Source organism: Triturus cristatus, chromosome 7, assembly GCF_964204655.1.
Source record: "Triturus cristatus chromosome 7, aTriCri1.1, whole genome shotgun sequence".
In the NCBI taxonomy this organism is placed as follows: Eukaryota; Metazoa; Chordata; class Amphibia; order Caudata; family Salamandridae; genus Triturus; species Triturus cristatus.
In genome coordinates, this window is record NC_140590.1 from 1,450,150,557 (window position 1) to 1,450,167,303 (window position 16,747).

Here is a 16,747-nt window from a genome sequence, read left to right on the forward strand (position 1 = left end):
TGGCTTCCGCTTTTGCCTTCCTTCCTGTCACGAGCGCGCCCGGAGGCGCTTTAAAAATGAGCAGCTCCCTCGGTGGAGCGGGGGGCATCTCTCTTGGACAGAAACCAGCGGACTCACCTTGCAGGCACGGCGAACTGCACACGGGGCACCCACGCTGTGTGTCTCCCCCGCCGCCACCCATCTTCCCTGGCCGCAGTTGGGGGAGACTACAGCTCCCGTCATCCTCTGCTCCTGGCTTCCGCTTCTGCCTTCCTTCCTGTCACGAGCGCGCCCGGAGGCGCTTTAAAAACGAGCAGCTCCCTCGGTGGAGCGGGGGGCATCTCTCTTGGACAGAAACCAGCGGACTCACCTTGCAGGCACGGCGAACTGCACACGGGGCACCCACGCTGTGTGTCTCCCCTGCCGCCACCCATCTTCGCTGGCCGCAGTTGGGGGAGACTACAGCTCCCGTCATCCTCTGCTCCTGGCTTCCGCTTCTGCCTTCCTTCCTGTCACGAGCGCGCCCGGAGGCGCTTTAAAAATGAGCAGCTCCCTCGGTGGAGCGGGGGGCATCTCTTTTGAACAGAAACTAGCGGACTCACCTTGCAGGCACGGCGAACTGCACACGGGGCACCCACGCTGTGTGTCTCCCCCACCGCCACCCATCTTCGCTGGCCGCAGTTGGGGGAGACTACAGCTCCCGTCATCCTCTGCTCCTGGCTTCCGCTTCTGCCTTCCTTCCTGTCACGAGCCCGCCCGGAGGCGCTTTAAAAACGAGCAGCTCCCTCGGTGGAGCGGGGGGCATCTCTCTTGGACAGAAACCAGCGGACTCACCTTGCAGGCACGGCGAACTGCACACGGGGCACCCGCGCTGTGTGTCTCCCCCGCCGCCACCCATCTTCGCTGGCCGCAGTTGGGGGAGACTACAGCTCCCGTCATCCTCTGCTCCTGGCTTCCGCTTCTGCCTTCCTTCCTGTCACGAGCGCGCCCGGAGGCGCTTTAAAAACGAGCAGCTCCCTCGGTGGAGCGGGGGGCATCTCTCTTGGACAGAAACCAGCAGACTCACCTTGCAGGCACGGTGAACTGCACACGGGGCACCCACGCTGTGTGTCTCCCCCGCCGCCACCCATCTTCGCTGGCCGCAGTTGGGGGAGACTACAGCTCCCGTCATCCTCTGCTCCTGGCTTCCGCTTCTGCCTTCCTTCCTGTCACGAGCGCGCCTGGAGGCGCTTTAAAAACGAGCAGCTCCCTTGGTGGAGCGGGGGGCATCTCTCTTGGACAGAAACCAGCGGACTCACCTTGCAGGCACGGCGAACTGCACACGGGGCACCCACGCTGTGTGTCTCCCCCGCCGCCACCCAACTTCGCTGGCCGCAGTTGGGGGAGACTACAGCTCCCGTCATCCTCTGCTCCTGGCTTCCGCTTCTGCCTTCCTTCCTGTCACGAGCGCGCCCGGAGGCGCTTTAAAAACGAGCAGCTCCCTCGGTGGAGCGGGGGGCATCTCTCTTGGACAGAAACCAGCGGACTCACCTTGCAGGCACGGCGAACTGCACACGGGGCACCCACGCTGTGTGTCTCCCCCGCCGCCACCCATCTTCGCTGGCCGCAGTTGGGGGAGACTACAGATCCCGTCATCCTCTGCTCCTGGCTTCCGCTTCTGCCTTCCTTCCTGTCACGAGCGCGCCTGGAGGCGCTTTAAAAACGAGCAGCTCCCTCCGCGTCGCGGGACGCGCGCGGGCGGCGCCGGGCTGAGCCCGGGCAGAGGGCGGGCCGTCTGTGGCCGTCCGGGGCAGGAGGAGGCCGGGCCGGGCCATTCCCCTTTCATCTGAGTCCTGAGGCGGATGTGGCACCTTTCAACATCTACACTGACCCCACCAGAAGGTACTGTGTTGTTACTGTGGGGCCCCCTGCTACGTTTCCATTATACACCGTCTGTACACCAACCAGCCATTTACTGTGTGGCAGTCCGAGGGTCACGATGGGCAAAAGGAAAATGTCGGATGTTAATGGAGGTTCTGCTAGTCTAACTGGCAGTATGGAAAAAAAGGAACAAGGCCAGAAAATATAGTAAAAAACGTATGCCACCTACTACGCTAGAACGCATCGACTCCTTAGTCGACGAATGTACTTCCATTCTAGATTCTGACCTAGCTGTTATCCTTTATCCCCACTGCCTCCAAGTAACCATCGTCCAGGTCCCGTTACCATCCCCCAGATGTTTAGTTAAAAAAACGCTCCAAGTCCATCAACGGCAACAGCTCAGGACGGTACGCAGAGCCACAGTACCAACCCTGGGGTAACTACTGAAGTTGTAAGCCCTTGTGCCCCTGTTGCTAATTTGGTACCCCTTGACCCCACCGTCATTGTTTGTTCAAATCGCTTTGAGCTACTAACTGACATTGATAATGATTTTGTTGAGTCCACTGACACCATTATTAGTCCCGCTGTACTTGTTACTTCTAATCCATGTAGAGATCGAGCCTGTGGTCTTGGACCTCCATCACAAGGGGCTAGCCAACACCAAGAAGTATTGGAAGAAACTGCCCCAGCTACAGGTCTAATCATGGAAACCATCAAGACCTTGAAGCTAGAAATCAGTGATCTAAAAGCACTAGTAAAGGAACTACTATTATTAGTTAAAAGACCTCCTATGCAACCTTTACAATTACCAACCATTTCACCTAATACTGCTTATCACCTACATTCACCAACAACTTCTTCCTCTAACAACACCGATTCTAGCGTACCTATACCGCCTCAATTGCCAGCACCATCCCCGCAAGTTAGACCAAACTCCTTACCATCCACCAGAGCTGGGACTAATTCTTCCAATCTTAATAAGAAAACTCATCTAATCTTGCATCACAATGCTACAATTAGCCAGCCCTATCCCTCTCAAAAATCTTCAGCCCACGCCCTGTTTCTTCAACCTTCCATAGTGCAAAGACCTAGGGCCATCTCTCAGCCTATTGTTTACATGGTGGGTGTTCCCACGATTGATGGGTACGAGAGCGAAGAATCTCTAAAGAACAAAGTCACCCACTGGATCCGCCATACTAGAGGCTGTCGATCTCTTATAAGAGACGACCTTTTAAGGGTCCGTAGACTTAGACATAACAACTCCCCCACGGACACAATCGAGTTGACCCTAGCCAATCATATCTTAGCCTTATTGCACTTGAGTATAGATCTTCCTCCCCAGACTCGTCTTCCATCCAATTCAGACATTTTCCCACATCGAGTCATGACCTCGTAGGGAGGAGGGGCGGGCTGCCTTACCAAAGGCTTGAGGGTATATCTACTTTGGGACAAATTGATTGACTAACCCTTGCGTCCAACATATCACCAATTCCAAATGAAGTGCCCCACGCTGTCCCGATCTCTAATTGTAGATTGTCCCCCGAAATATCCTCCTCTGTTATTCCCCGTGGGGCTAGGTGGGATGGTGGAATACAATCTGTAGTCCCAATTTCACACTCATTGGACCCTGAAACTTCCCCTCCCTTAGCCTCAAATATGAATCTTAAAATTATCTCATGGAACATCGCTGGTCTGAAAGCCAAACTCCCATTGCCAGACTGGAATAACTTTATTGCCACCTTTGATTTCTGCATATTCCAAGAGACCTGGAGCCTAACACCTCTGTTTAAATCTGGTTACACCTGTCACTGTATTCCCGCGGTGTCCACTGGTCGTGGACGCCCCTCTGGAGGCCTCATAATATGGATAAACATTGCCCTCTCTTGCAGAGTCCGCCATGTACATAACCCCTCTCCGGACGTGCTGCATTTAACCTTGAGCGGGCTGAATGGGGGGCCTACTATTGAGCTCTTTAATATTTATATCAGGGGCACCCAAGGAGGATCTAAGTCTCCCATTGTTACCATCTTAGAAGAGGAACTTTCCTCTTGTCCTTCCAATTCACTCATATTGGTCGCCGGAGACCTGAATTGTACCTACGAACCCCTTGCCTCTGAAGACATTCTGGAGGTCGAAGAGGAAGACGCCAGGTGGGGTATACCCTCTCTCACCGTTCCCCCAGTAAGGAGATGGTCACCGGTGATAATCCAATTGAATGCCTTGGTTATGGAATATGGGCTGAGAGCTGCTAATGGTCGACTTCCTTCCGACCTTCACGCAGCATTCACCTTTAATAGAACCTCTAGCCCATCTCGAATCGATTACATTTTAATTGATCGCAGACTTTGGCACTACGCAGTGGACATAGTTATTGTCCCCACCACCGATAGCGACCATAATCCCCTGTGCCTGACCTTAAAGAATCTATGGACCCCTGATCAACCAACCCTCGACCATCGTCCCACATTGCTTTCTAGAGATGTCATTCCATCTAATTGTAAAAGATATCTCAAATGGCCTAAAATCGCACTAGATGAACAAAAACTGACTTCTATAAAAGAAATACTGCTACTAAAAACTGCAGAACTTAGGCAAGCATGTGAAGATACCAATGAGAATACAAGGGCCGCGTCCATTCATGCAGCCACTATTGAGTTAATCGGGTCTTTTTTTATATCCTCTTCCACTAACAACACTCATAAACACAAATCACCTGGTTCTTGGTTCAATTCTGAGTGCAGATCTAGTAGGAAAGAGCTTGCAATCGCTATTAAATCCAAGGATTGCTCTCTAATCAAAAATGCTAGGTCTGATTATAGGAAGGCCGTAACCAACGCAAAGTGTACTTGGGAGGAATCTCACTGGTTGGCCTTGAAAAACGCCAGTCTAGCTAGGGATGGGACCACATTTTGGAACCTCTGCAGATATTCGCGAGGCTCAGACCCCGACACAATCCCTAACCATATTACTAATCATGAATGGTTCACTCACTTCTCGAATCTCTACTCAGGTGACAATACCCAAGGCCCCAGTGCTCCCCTCCCTACTATTCCTACAGACCCCACCTTGGCAAACCATGACCCTTTTATGGAATCAGAAGTTTTGTCTACCATAAACAGATTGGTCCTAGCCAAAGCCGCAGGCCCTGATGGCCTGCCCGGTGATCTGTTCCGCTCCGATCCTAAATCTTGGGCTGTGTATTTTACCATCCTACTCAATGCTCTTCTCAAGGGGTTACCTATCCCTGAGTCATGGAAGGGAGCGTAGGTCATACCAATATTTAAGAAGGGCTCCAGGGAGGACCCTGATAACTACCAACCAATAAGTCTTATCGACGTTAGCCAGAAGGTGGTTGGCAGGGTTCTGCTGGAGCAAATTCTATCCTGGGCTACTGAGAATAGTATCTTGTCACACTACCAAGCCGGGTTCAGACCATACAAGAGCACGATTGACCAGGTCTTCAGGCTGCTTTTGTTATATTGGAAGATCGTCCTGATTGGCAGGGGCAACCTCCATCTAGCCTTCATTGATCTGAAGACAGCCTTCGACCTGGTCCCTCGTGACCGTCTGTGGTCTGTTCTCCAGGATCTGGGTGTCCCGCCTCCTGTTCTCGACCTTTTGGTTCGGCTCCATGAGGGGAATTTTGCCAGGGTGAGATGGGGAACCCAGGCCCAGAGAACTGAAAAGATTCCAGTCAACAGAGGAGTCCGCCAGGGCTGTGTACTAGCGCCCACTCTTTTTTCACTTTTTGTGAATGGAGTGGTGAAATTCTTGCTAGATGTCCCAGCGGACGCTCCTGCCCTGGCGGGGGAAAAAGTTCCCACTCTCCTATTTGCGGACGATACCCTGCTGATTTCCAAGACACCAGCAGGGTTACAGAAGCTCTTAGACAGATTTCACTTGTTCTGTTCAATGAGAGGCCTGGTTATTAACACAACGAAAACCAAGCTCCTTTCTTTCAAATCACACAAATCACCCAGCGTACCCATTATGTCTGATGGAGTCCCCCTAGAATATGTCAAATTATTTGACTATCTAGGCATCAGAATTTCTGACACCTTAAGCTGGAGACGCCATATTCACAAAATGCTGCTTAATTACAAACGAGCCACGGGAGTAATTGCAAAAGAACACCGCTCCTCGAGGAGCAAGCCAATCACTCCCGCACTAGTGATCTATCAGGCCTAAGCAGTAGGTTTGGCCCTATATGGAGCCGAACTCTGGGGTTATGACAACTTAGAAGAAATCACTCTGTCTGAGAACAAATTTCTGAGAGAACTAGTTTCAATGCCAAGGGGTACCCCTCTGAAACCACTTTTTAGTGATTTGGGTACGCGCTCCTTCAAAGATATTGCAAGGCTACGCCCCCTGCTATTTTGGGCCCGCCTATGGCGCACCCCGGAGCTAGCCAAATACACTGAGGGCCTGAGAGAAATCATGAATACTGCAGGCTCCCACAAAATAAGCTGGCTCCGCAACAACAAAAAATCCTTTAACCAGCTTGGATTAAACGATGCCTGGGAGCATGGAGCCCCCCGTGAGTAAGGTGGATCTTAAAAGAGCATACTGGGCCTGGATTGATAATCAGGATCTTGGCAACCCCAACCTAGGTAGGTTAACTGAAGCCTTTTACACCTAAAAACAGTCTGTTAGCTTTGAGCCTTACCTTGAGTTTATACAAAAACCCAGGGACAGATCACTGTACCTTCAATTCAGACTCGAGATTCTCCCAACTCGTGAATTCACTAGCAAATGGAAGCCTCCCTACCAGACCTCCGACACTTGCCCGACATGTACAGAGAAAGTAGAAAGCATAGCCCACATTATGTTTGAATGCCCAGCGTACAGAAACCCGAGAAAAAGATGGTTAGGCCCTGCTTGCCGTCTCCTGGGCATTTCGAACTATCGTGTCGCCTTACGTATTCTTCGCTCTGACACAAGTTCGGTGCTAGTCTGTGCCGTGGCCAAATTTCTGGGCTGGTCCTGGACTATTAGAAGCAAATTTACTAGCTCCACCAGTTGATCTTGCAAAATGCTTTTTTTTTTTAAATGTCTTTTTAATTGCATTTTAAATTAATTTTTAAAATATGTTATTGTGTTTCTTATTAACCCAGCCATCAAGCTTTCATCGTGATTTGCTGTAAAAATTGTTCCCTTGATGAACTTCTATTTTTAGTATGTTTGTATGTATATGCTTTTAAGATAATTTTTATCAAAATAAAGCTTTTTGACTGACTGACTGACTGATGACCACTATTTTTTGGTCTCTCAGAGTACTATTCGAAATTTGTAAAAGAAAATGTTTTTGATATTACAGACACTTTGAGAAGATTGTTGAAAAACACTAAAAATGTAATTGGGAAATTGATTCTCAAAATGCTATCACACTGCTAAAAAACTAAATTTTTAATGCTCCTCATCTTGGTAAATTAGCAGATGCTTAATCTAGGTATTTAGTAGTAAAAAGAGAAACACGTGCATGTTATTGGGAAGTGCAGCATTTCCGTTTTTTTTGTGGGGCATTCCTTTGACTTTAAGACCAGATCATAAACCATTGAGCTCTGCATTTTTTTTATTTTTTAAAAAACATTGAAAGAACCACACCTAGGATCTCCTGATGGTATTTGGGGATGGGGGGGGGGGGTTTAATTTCAAGATGGTGTACATTCCTGGTGTAAATAATTTAGCAGCAGATTGTCTTTCTAGACTGTCTCTTACTGATGAGGGTTGTGAAAATAGTATGGTAGAGGAGTGTGTGGTGGCATCTATCACTGGTAATGTCTGTGCTAAGGAATGGGATAAAGCATGAAATCAGACCCAGCATTATATACAATTAAAGAGCTGGTATTAAAAGGATGACCCAAGAGATTCTCTGATTTGGATGATCCTGTAAAAAGTTTTTAGGAGGTATGAAATGAACTGTACATTACTGGCAAGAATGTACATAGAGGGACAAATTAGTTCCACCAGGTGGGTTGTATGAAAAACCTATCAACCTGGCTCATGAAGGTCACTTAGGCTGCAGTTTGACGGAAAGAAAAGCAAGATATCATTACTGGTGGCCTCATATGGATTCCATGATTGAGAACAGTATAAAAGAGTGTGTGGGTGCGCTTACAGTAAAAAGAGCAAACAAATTAAGAAAAATTATATGTCTTTAGTACAAATATCATCAATTCCTTGGAACAAATTTGCTTTGGCCATTATTGGACTATGAATTGCAGTGGCTTTGGGAAAAGGTTCATTTTGACCTTAGTTGGTGACCATTGAAAATGGGTTGTAATCAAAGTGGTGGACAACATTAATACCAATACAGTAATCACATTTTCAAACTAAGTTTTTCACAATTAGGGCATACTCTTAACTATTGTCACTAATAATGGTGTATAAGTCACGTTGATGCAAATTAAGGAGTTTCTGATTAGTCTTTAGTGTAGTTTACTTTATTAAATTAGCAGTTAATTAAAACCGTTGCAATGAAATATCACTGTAGCATTTTTACCACATTAAAAGCAAAGCGAAGCAAACCATCAAATTCGTACCCATATTTCTAACAAGGCAATCTTGTGATTACTGTTATGATCATATTACAGGCTTCAAAATCAAGGATAAAATATTTTGGTGCAGAGACACTAGGTCAAAGTGCAAAAATAGTCTGTGATGAGTTTTTAGGAAGGAGGACCGTTTGGGAAGAGGCAGAAGAGGGAGAGAGCAGGTTGTCCAAGAGTCTCACATATTTTCCATACCTTGCAAATGTTTGAATATCGGAGGAAGTAAATAGAGAGTAGATGCATCCCAAAATGTGCTGATGCCCCTTTTTAGATATAAGGGTTTTAGGAGAAATCTTCTAGGAGTGTCAAGGGCGGGACAACAGCACAGAAGATGCAGCCATGATTCAGACCTGTAATTACACAGTCTACAAGCCCCCACCTCACTAGTTGGAGCCCATCGGTTGAAGGCAGTGGAGCGCAGACCTAGAAGACGCATAAACATTATATTTTTGTGGGCCACTGCTTTCAGGCTATCAAGAAGGTAAGGTTGTGTCTTTCTATAAAACATCGGCAAACAGCTCTGTACTGCCCTACAGTGTATGGTTTAGTTGAGCGTATTAACAGACAAATTAAAGAATGTATTCAACTCAGTGCAGCTAATGGTACAAATCTGAGAGAGCTTCAGATGAGATTATAAGGTCACACCACATGCCACCTCATTCAGTCACAGGGGGTTATCTATTTTTATCCTTAAAGAGAGAAATCCAGGAACCAAATTAGCCTCTCTGTGGTTAACTGGTAATTTCTACAGCTGTAGTAAATAGAGAGAGTATTATGGAAAAAGTACATACTTACCAACAGAAATACATGAGTAACTATAACAACAAAGTAAGTTGTGGTCAAGTGAACAGGAAAGTAGGAGATCTAGTGAGAGTAAAATTGCCTTGATCTGTTCAAGCTGGCTTCTCAAAATGTTCAGCTCCCGGAAAAATGTGTAAGGAAATGAGAAATGTTTGTGTTTGGACAATGACCAAATCTAGAGTATGGGCAGAATTGTAAAATACATAAATGTAGGAACAGGAAATGTGGGAGGAAAAGGGAAAAGTAAGTAATCAGATAGTAAAAGAATGTTTTTACGTAAACAGTGCAAAAAACTTGTATGGAACAAAGGCTATGTACTGGATTAACTGTTTCGTTTTTAGGTCGAGCCTAGGCAGCGCATGCGCTGCTGCGATGCATGCAGTAGTGGAGTATGAACTTGAAGCCCCTCCCACTCTCCGCCCATATTTGAAATTGGCTTGTGTCACTGTCCATCATAAACGCTAGCTTCTGATTCATTATTAGCCCTGTTAGTCCCTCCTTAGTACTGCATTGTCTGCATTTTTTACCTCCCATAACGACTGGGCCTTTAACTTGTCTTGTTTCATGGTCTGATTTATCTTGCCTCTGAGCACTATATTATTTAATGATTTGCCCCTATTCCACCCACTACTTCGCAGCCCGCTTTTATTTAAATTTTTACTAATGGCAGTCCGCTTTAGCTATAGCGGCCATGTTTTTTTATTTATTAATTTTAGCAGCTCGGTCCGCATTAAGTATAGCAGCCGCTTATGTATTTCTTAATTTTGTTTACTAAGCGCCCATGCAGCGCTTTCACATTCATAGAGGCCGCGCCACTTTCTTTACACAAACCGCGTCTCAAGTAAGGTACGTGGCCAACATTAAAGTGAAAGCGCGCCATTGCTGCTTTTACAACAAAAAAAAAATCTGTTTGTCAACTTGACAATCAGATGATTTTTTTGTCAAAGCCCTAATGCCGCGGTTTCACTTTAATGTCGGACACGCCCCTTTCTTTAGACGTGGCTTGTCTGAAGAAAGGGGTGCGGCCTTCATGAATGTGAAAGCGCCACATGGGCACTAGTAGGAAAACTAATATTTGCAATGCAAAAGGTCTTGCATTTGTGAGAGTTTAAGCTATTGCATTGCCAATAGCTTAAAATCTTGTTAATGTGAGACCTATTGCATTGCAAATGCTTGTTTACAGTGTCACATGAGATCTAATGAAATGTAAGTCTCTAATGTCTGTCAAATCTTTTTCCTATAGGAAGGAGATGTGTTGTATTTATTAAGTATTCACTTATTATGTATTCCCATAATATCTTATTCTTATGTATCCACTTGTGATGATTATGTATATAGTCATACATGTCATATTGCTACAGTCGGTGTCCCCCTCTACCTTTCTCTGTACCATCACCCATTGGAATATTGAGTTCTGATAAGGCAGTTATGACACTTAGGGGCAAAGTGTTTGTTCTTTCTGAAGAGATTAGATTAGACATGGATTTTGTTTGTGAATAAATCGTTTCTAGGTCATCATATATTTGTGGTGATTTTTTTAACTACAACACAGCACATCACGCATGGACGTCAGAAACCTGACAGGGCTGTCCCCAGGGTGACACTTGGAGTGATACATACCTGACAACATTTCATTTTAAAAAGGGAAAGTAGGAGTTTTTAAAAAACAAATCGGGCAACATATCTTCCCCATCAACTTACATTGAATCTGAAGCAATTTTAGGCATGAGATTGCTAAAAAGACACCTTTTGGCTTACAAAATTGAAATGATGATCAAAAGAAGTCCAGAGTAAGATATATCCTTTTATTAGATATACGGATTCACTCCACCTGTGGCAAGTAGCGTCCTCCTGGTCAGACGTCCGAACGGCAACTGATTAATGCCGCTCAAATGTCCTTCCAGCAGAATGCCATGCCCCGAGCCCCAATTTGAAAGTACACAAAGCATGAACACATGTCAGGCATCACGCGCCTAACAATCTAACATGGCGCGTAATACCAACTAACCTCACTACATCACCTTCCCCCTTTACAGAAAGTAAAACATAAGATACAATGTACATTTTGATAAAACCATTTTTCAACATATTGTGATTCGTACCTAAAATAATACATCTTTAATACCTAACAAAATCTTCAAATCTTTTTGGAACCTTAGAGGTGCGACCACTGGAAGTGTGGACACTGCTTGTGCCCCCATCGGATTGTGACGAAGAGTTATTAACACTAGAACGTAGAGGTTCCTCAATAGGTACAGTGCCCTGAGTGAGTGCACTTGAAGAATCAACGGCCCCGTTCGTTTTCACCCAATGACCCCAGTGTAGTTCGTCACACCTCTTTACCTGGCTGTCCAACAAAATTTTAGCTTGCACCTCAGAAACCCTCACGAGTTGTCTTTTGTTCCACCATCCCCTACTCCCAACAAAAGCCGCCCCTTTGCTCACTTTACATACCCTTTCTGGCATTAAAAACTTTGATTCCCCTTTTCTTACCTTGACAGGTTTTTTAATCAAAACCCAATCCCCCACCAATACATCCTCCTTTATGAGATGGCATTTTCTGTCAAAACTTTCCTTCATCCGTAATTGCTTAGAACACACTCTATTAGAAACATCTTTAATGTTAACTTTCATTTCACTAGATCTCTCTTTTAACCAAGATGGAAACAAAGATGTGTGGGCTTCCCTACCTCTTAACAACGTGAAAGGGGATACCCCAGTTGTACAATGAGGGGAGGTATTATAGCTCCACAACTTCTCCTCCAAGAAAGTGTCCACATCCAGACCAGCAGCCAGGGCATTCTCAATCCCTTCCTTTACGATTTTATTACCTCTTTCTACCAACCCGTTGGAAGTCGGGGAATACAAAGCTACCTTCAGATGCTTCACATCAAACTGTTTCAAAAACGTACACATTTTCTCTGAAACAAAATGTGTACCATTGTCAGTCACGATAACCTTAGGAGCCCCTTCGATTGAAAAAATACTCCTTAAGAAGGTTAAAGTAGACTCAGTATCTGGAGACTCAACGAAACTGTGGTACATCCACTTAGAAAAATAATCCACAGCCAGTATAATGAACTTTTTGTCATGGTTAAATAAAGAGTAAGGACCTGAAAAATCCAGGCCAATTTTTTCCCATGGTGACTCGGAAATTCAGTGGGATGTAGTGGGGTCTTCAAGGTACGCCAATGTTTGTCTGACACTAAACATTCAGGGCAATTGTCAATAGTGGCCTTGACCTGTGAATCTATCGCTGGCCACCAATAATGTTGTTTGATTTTCATTGCTGTTTTGGTGGATCCTAAATGACCCAAATGAGCCATTGTTTATGATTGCAGAACGCAAACCAACCGGGGGAATAAACCTGTCCCCCCGACGGACAATCCCATTCTCAACTGACAATTCGCTTGCCACTTGAGCGATGATTCTAAGGTCCCCCACTAAACACCTAGGTTCAGGCCATGCACTAGATGAATACTCAATCACCTTCCCTAACACAGTATCCCTGCTACATGCGTCTCTCCACACATCCTCCGACATTACCAAATCATACGCCTGAACAGCATCCACCACTGCAACACATTCGATATCATCCATCATAGCATCTTCTTCGTCGTCCTTATCCGTAAGTAATCTAGACAAGCAATCCGCCCTGAAATTCTTCCCTCCCGGATGTGTCTTACGGAAAAATTAAACTCTTGGACTTTTAAAACTAGGCGCATAAGTCTAGCGGACATGCTGGAGGTATTGATATTGTTAAAAATATATACAAGTGGTTTATGATCCGTTACTAACTCGAATCTTCGCCCCCAAATGTACATTCTGAATTTATGTACTGCCCATACACACGCAAGTGCTTCCCTCTCAATCGTGCTGTACTGATTCTCACATTGTCTCAAGGACCTGGAAGCAAATGCCACAGTCTGTTCGCATCCATCCACTTTTTGGCTTAGAACTGCTCCCAAACCGGACATACTTGCATCTACAGTTATAAAAGACATGCAGTCATCTCTAAATGCACATAAGGCTTGAGCGGATACGATCAGCCTCTTGACGTTCTTGAATGCCAATTCAAGCTCATCATTCCAATTGAATGCCCTTTTTTTAATAACTCGCGCAGAGGTTCAACGAACTGTGTGTAATTAGGTCAATCAAAGAAAACCATTTCGCCCCCCCTAGGTTTGCTAGCAGGTCGTGGATTCTTGGCAGTGGATGGCAATCCACAACTATGTTCTTGTTGAGTGTGCGCAAGTCAGCACAAAGTCTGATCTCGCCGGATTTTTTCCGTGCGACCACGATGGGGGCCACCCACTGTGAAGAATCCGTAGGAATTATAATCTTTTGTTCACATAAAGTCTTCAAGGTGAGTTTAAGATCCTCACGAACACTCATAGGAACCGTGCGCACCTTCTGCGCAATTGGCCGTGCACCCGGAATCAGCTTAATATGATGCTCCACCCCATTAACTTTTCCAACCATTTCGCTAAAAACTAGTTTAAATTCATTTAAGAGATCAAGCACCCTACGCTTGACTTCTTCTGTTTCTATTGAATCGATGTTACAAATGGGTAATTTTCCTAACTTAATCGGGTTCTCATCCCCCGGGACTAAGTATAACCCCATGCGAGCTAAATCCTTCCAACCAATTATGTCTTTGCCTTTCTCTGCCACGTAAATCTTAGTTATTGTCTCTCTACCCAGGAATTGCACCCTTCCAGAAAAGTATCCTAACATATCTATGTCTTTCTCCCCGAATGTTTTGGGATATACATCTGACTTAAGTAAAGCTTTGTCCTTCCAAAATTCATAAAATGTTGTGTCCCTTAAAATGGTTATTGGTGACCCAGAATCGGCCATAACCTGCACAGAAATGTCATCAATTGAAGCAACACATAAAGGACCTTTGATACAATAACTACCACAATCTAATGTTACAATAATATTGTTCAAAGAATTTGTACATGCATCGACTTCAGTTTCAATACATTGAATATTAATCGGTTTCCTAGTATTCCTGCAAACCCCTTGGAAGTGACCAATTTTTTTACAAATCACACACAGCTTGTTAATCGCTGGGCAACCAGGGAAATTACCAATGTGGTTTCTGGATCCACACCTATAACAAAAAACATTTTGTTTCTTTTGTACAAATGTTGAACTTTTAGGCTTGATATTGACTGATGCCAATGTATTCTCCTGTTCTGATTCATTAGAGTTAATAGAGTTGATTCCAGTTTTAATATCTTTTTGCATGACTTTACTTGTGATAGTTGATCGCTCGATGCTTAGAGCCAGATCAATAACCTCAGACAATGGGGGATTTTTACAACTCAAAATTCTTTCTCTAATCTTACGCGATGCACAATTAAACACAAATTGGTCCCTAATATAATTGTCAGTTAGTGGACCAAAACCGCAGTTAGTAGCTAGGACCCTGAGAGCGGAAATGTATTCCTCCACCTTTTCCTCTTCTTTCTGTTTCCGAGTGTAAAAATGGTGACGTTCAAGCCTAATATTAGGCTCCTCGTCAAATTGTTTTTTAAGTCTAGCAACGGCTTCTACGTAAACGTTCCATCGAGTATCCCCAGACTGTGACGATGGAGGTGGTATTGGGACAATACTATCAAAGATAACCAGGCAACCGAAGAATAATGCAAATTTGCGTGCAGGAGAATAATTGTCAGCATCTATAGCCATGAGGTGATTCTCAAAAACTCTAAACCATTCAATCCAATTGATTGGAGGGCTACCTGGTTTGCTTAGAAATGGTGGGGGTTGAGTCATTTGTTGAGTATTCGTGGCCATTTGTGAGTGTTATTTAATTGTTTACTAATACCTATCGGTTGATCTTTTATTTATTAATTTATTTTTCCTCCTCTTCTCTCTTTTCTATTTATTTATTTATTTTTACTCACTTTTTGTTGTTGAAAATAAATAAATAAATAATTACAACAAAATAAATACATAATTTATTACTAACTTTGTAATGACCTTTGTATTATCGTAGATAAGCACCAACTTGTTAGCAAGATGTCAAGATGTTTTTTAAAATGATAGTATAATGGGTTGCAGCATAGAAGTCTATAAATAATTAGCTCATGAGGAGTGACGCTTTATCAAATGCAGAGATGTTGTGTGTATCGTCGAAGTGATCGGCAACACACGAGCTTCAAAATGAGCTTGTATCCGTGAAATGCACAGTAATATGCAGGATTCGTAAATTAATTCACTCGCACATGACGTGCGTGTCTTCGAGATGATAATCGGCAACACGCGGGCACTACGAGCTGTCTGACTCTTTGTTAGCGTTGCTTTAATGGAGTTGCGGGCGAAAAGTCCCAATCCAAGATGGCGTCACGTTGCAAGCGTTATGACGTCGCTTAGAAGGGGATAGCGTGCGAGTAATGCGCGCGTCCAAACTTGAGCAGAGCAGCGCGCGAGGAACGCATTTAGATAATATTACCTCAGAGGTGCTGCAGACTCCGAACCTTGACCCTCAGCCCACAAAGCGACCGCGGCGAATCGAAGGTGATGATCGGTCAACTGGCATTGGGCGAAGAGGCGTCGTCCGTCCATCTTGCAGCGACACCTGAAAATCCGTGAATATGCGTGGTTCGACGGGGGGAGCTGTTCCCAGTCGTCGCCAGATGAAATGATGATCAAAAGAAGTCCAGAGTAAGATATATCCTTTTATTAGATATACGGATTCACTCCACCCGTGGCAAGTAGCGTCCTCCTGGTCAGACGTCCGAACGGCAACTGATTAATGCCGCTCGAATGTCCTTCCAGCAGAACGCCATGCCCGAGCCCCAATTTGAAAGTACACAAAGCATGAACACATGTCAGGCATCACGCGCCTAACAATCTAACATGGCGCGTGATACCAACTAACCTCAATACAAAAATCGAGTGTCCCATCTGAATCGAATCTGTTGGCATGTATGGTGATACGAGGAAAGGATAACGACGGTAACAACGTGCCTGGAGAACGAGGACGGCAAGGGAGGACCACTGTCGAAGCAAGAGGGAAAAGTTTTCATAACTAATGCATACCAGCCAACTGATTAATGAATGCCACCATGTAATAAAAGGGGGGGGGGGGCTTGAAGGGGGTGGGGCCTCATGCCGAAAGCTACCTAGGAGGCACTCTGCCCCTCACCAAGCCCCCCCCCCCTCTCCCAGACAGATAAATGTATAGGGTCATTGAGGCTAACGCTGAAGCCCTGGGGGTGTTCTCGCACCTTTTTTACGGGCATCAGCTGCATACACGCTGCAAAAAACGAGCTGAGGTTGTAGCCTTACGGCCAAAGCTGCCTTCCATGGAGTTGCTTCGGTTTGGCTTCCTGTGATTGGGGGAAATCACTTAATTTCCCCATGCCTACCAAAAAACATTAATGTGTGTCCTTGTGTAACTAACAGGTGCTAAAAAGAATATCAACTGTGTACAGTGATCTCATCTTGTTTTCCCTGACACCGTGTGATTTCGGACCCTCACTGGGTGACCGTGTGAAGGGACCCAGAATCGTATGACACAGATTGGGGCGGTGTGAGTT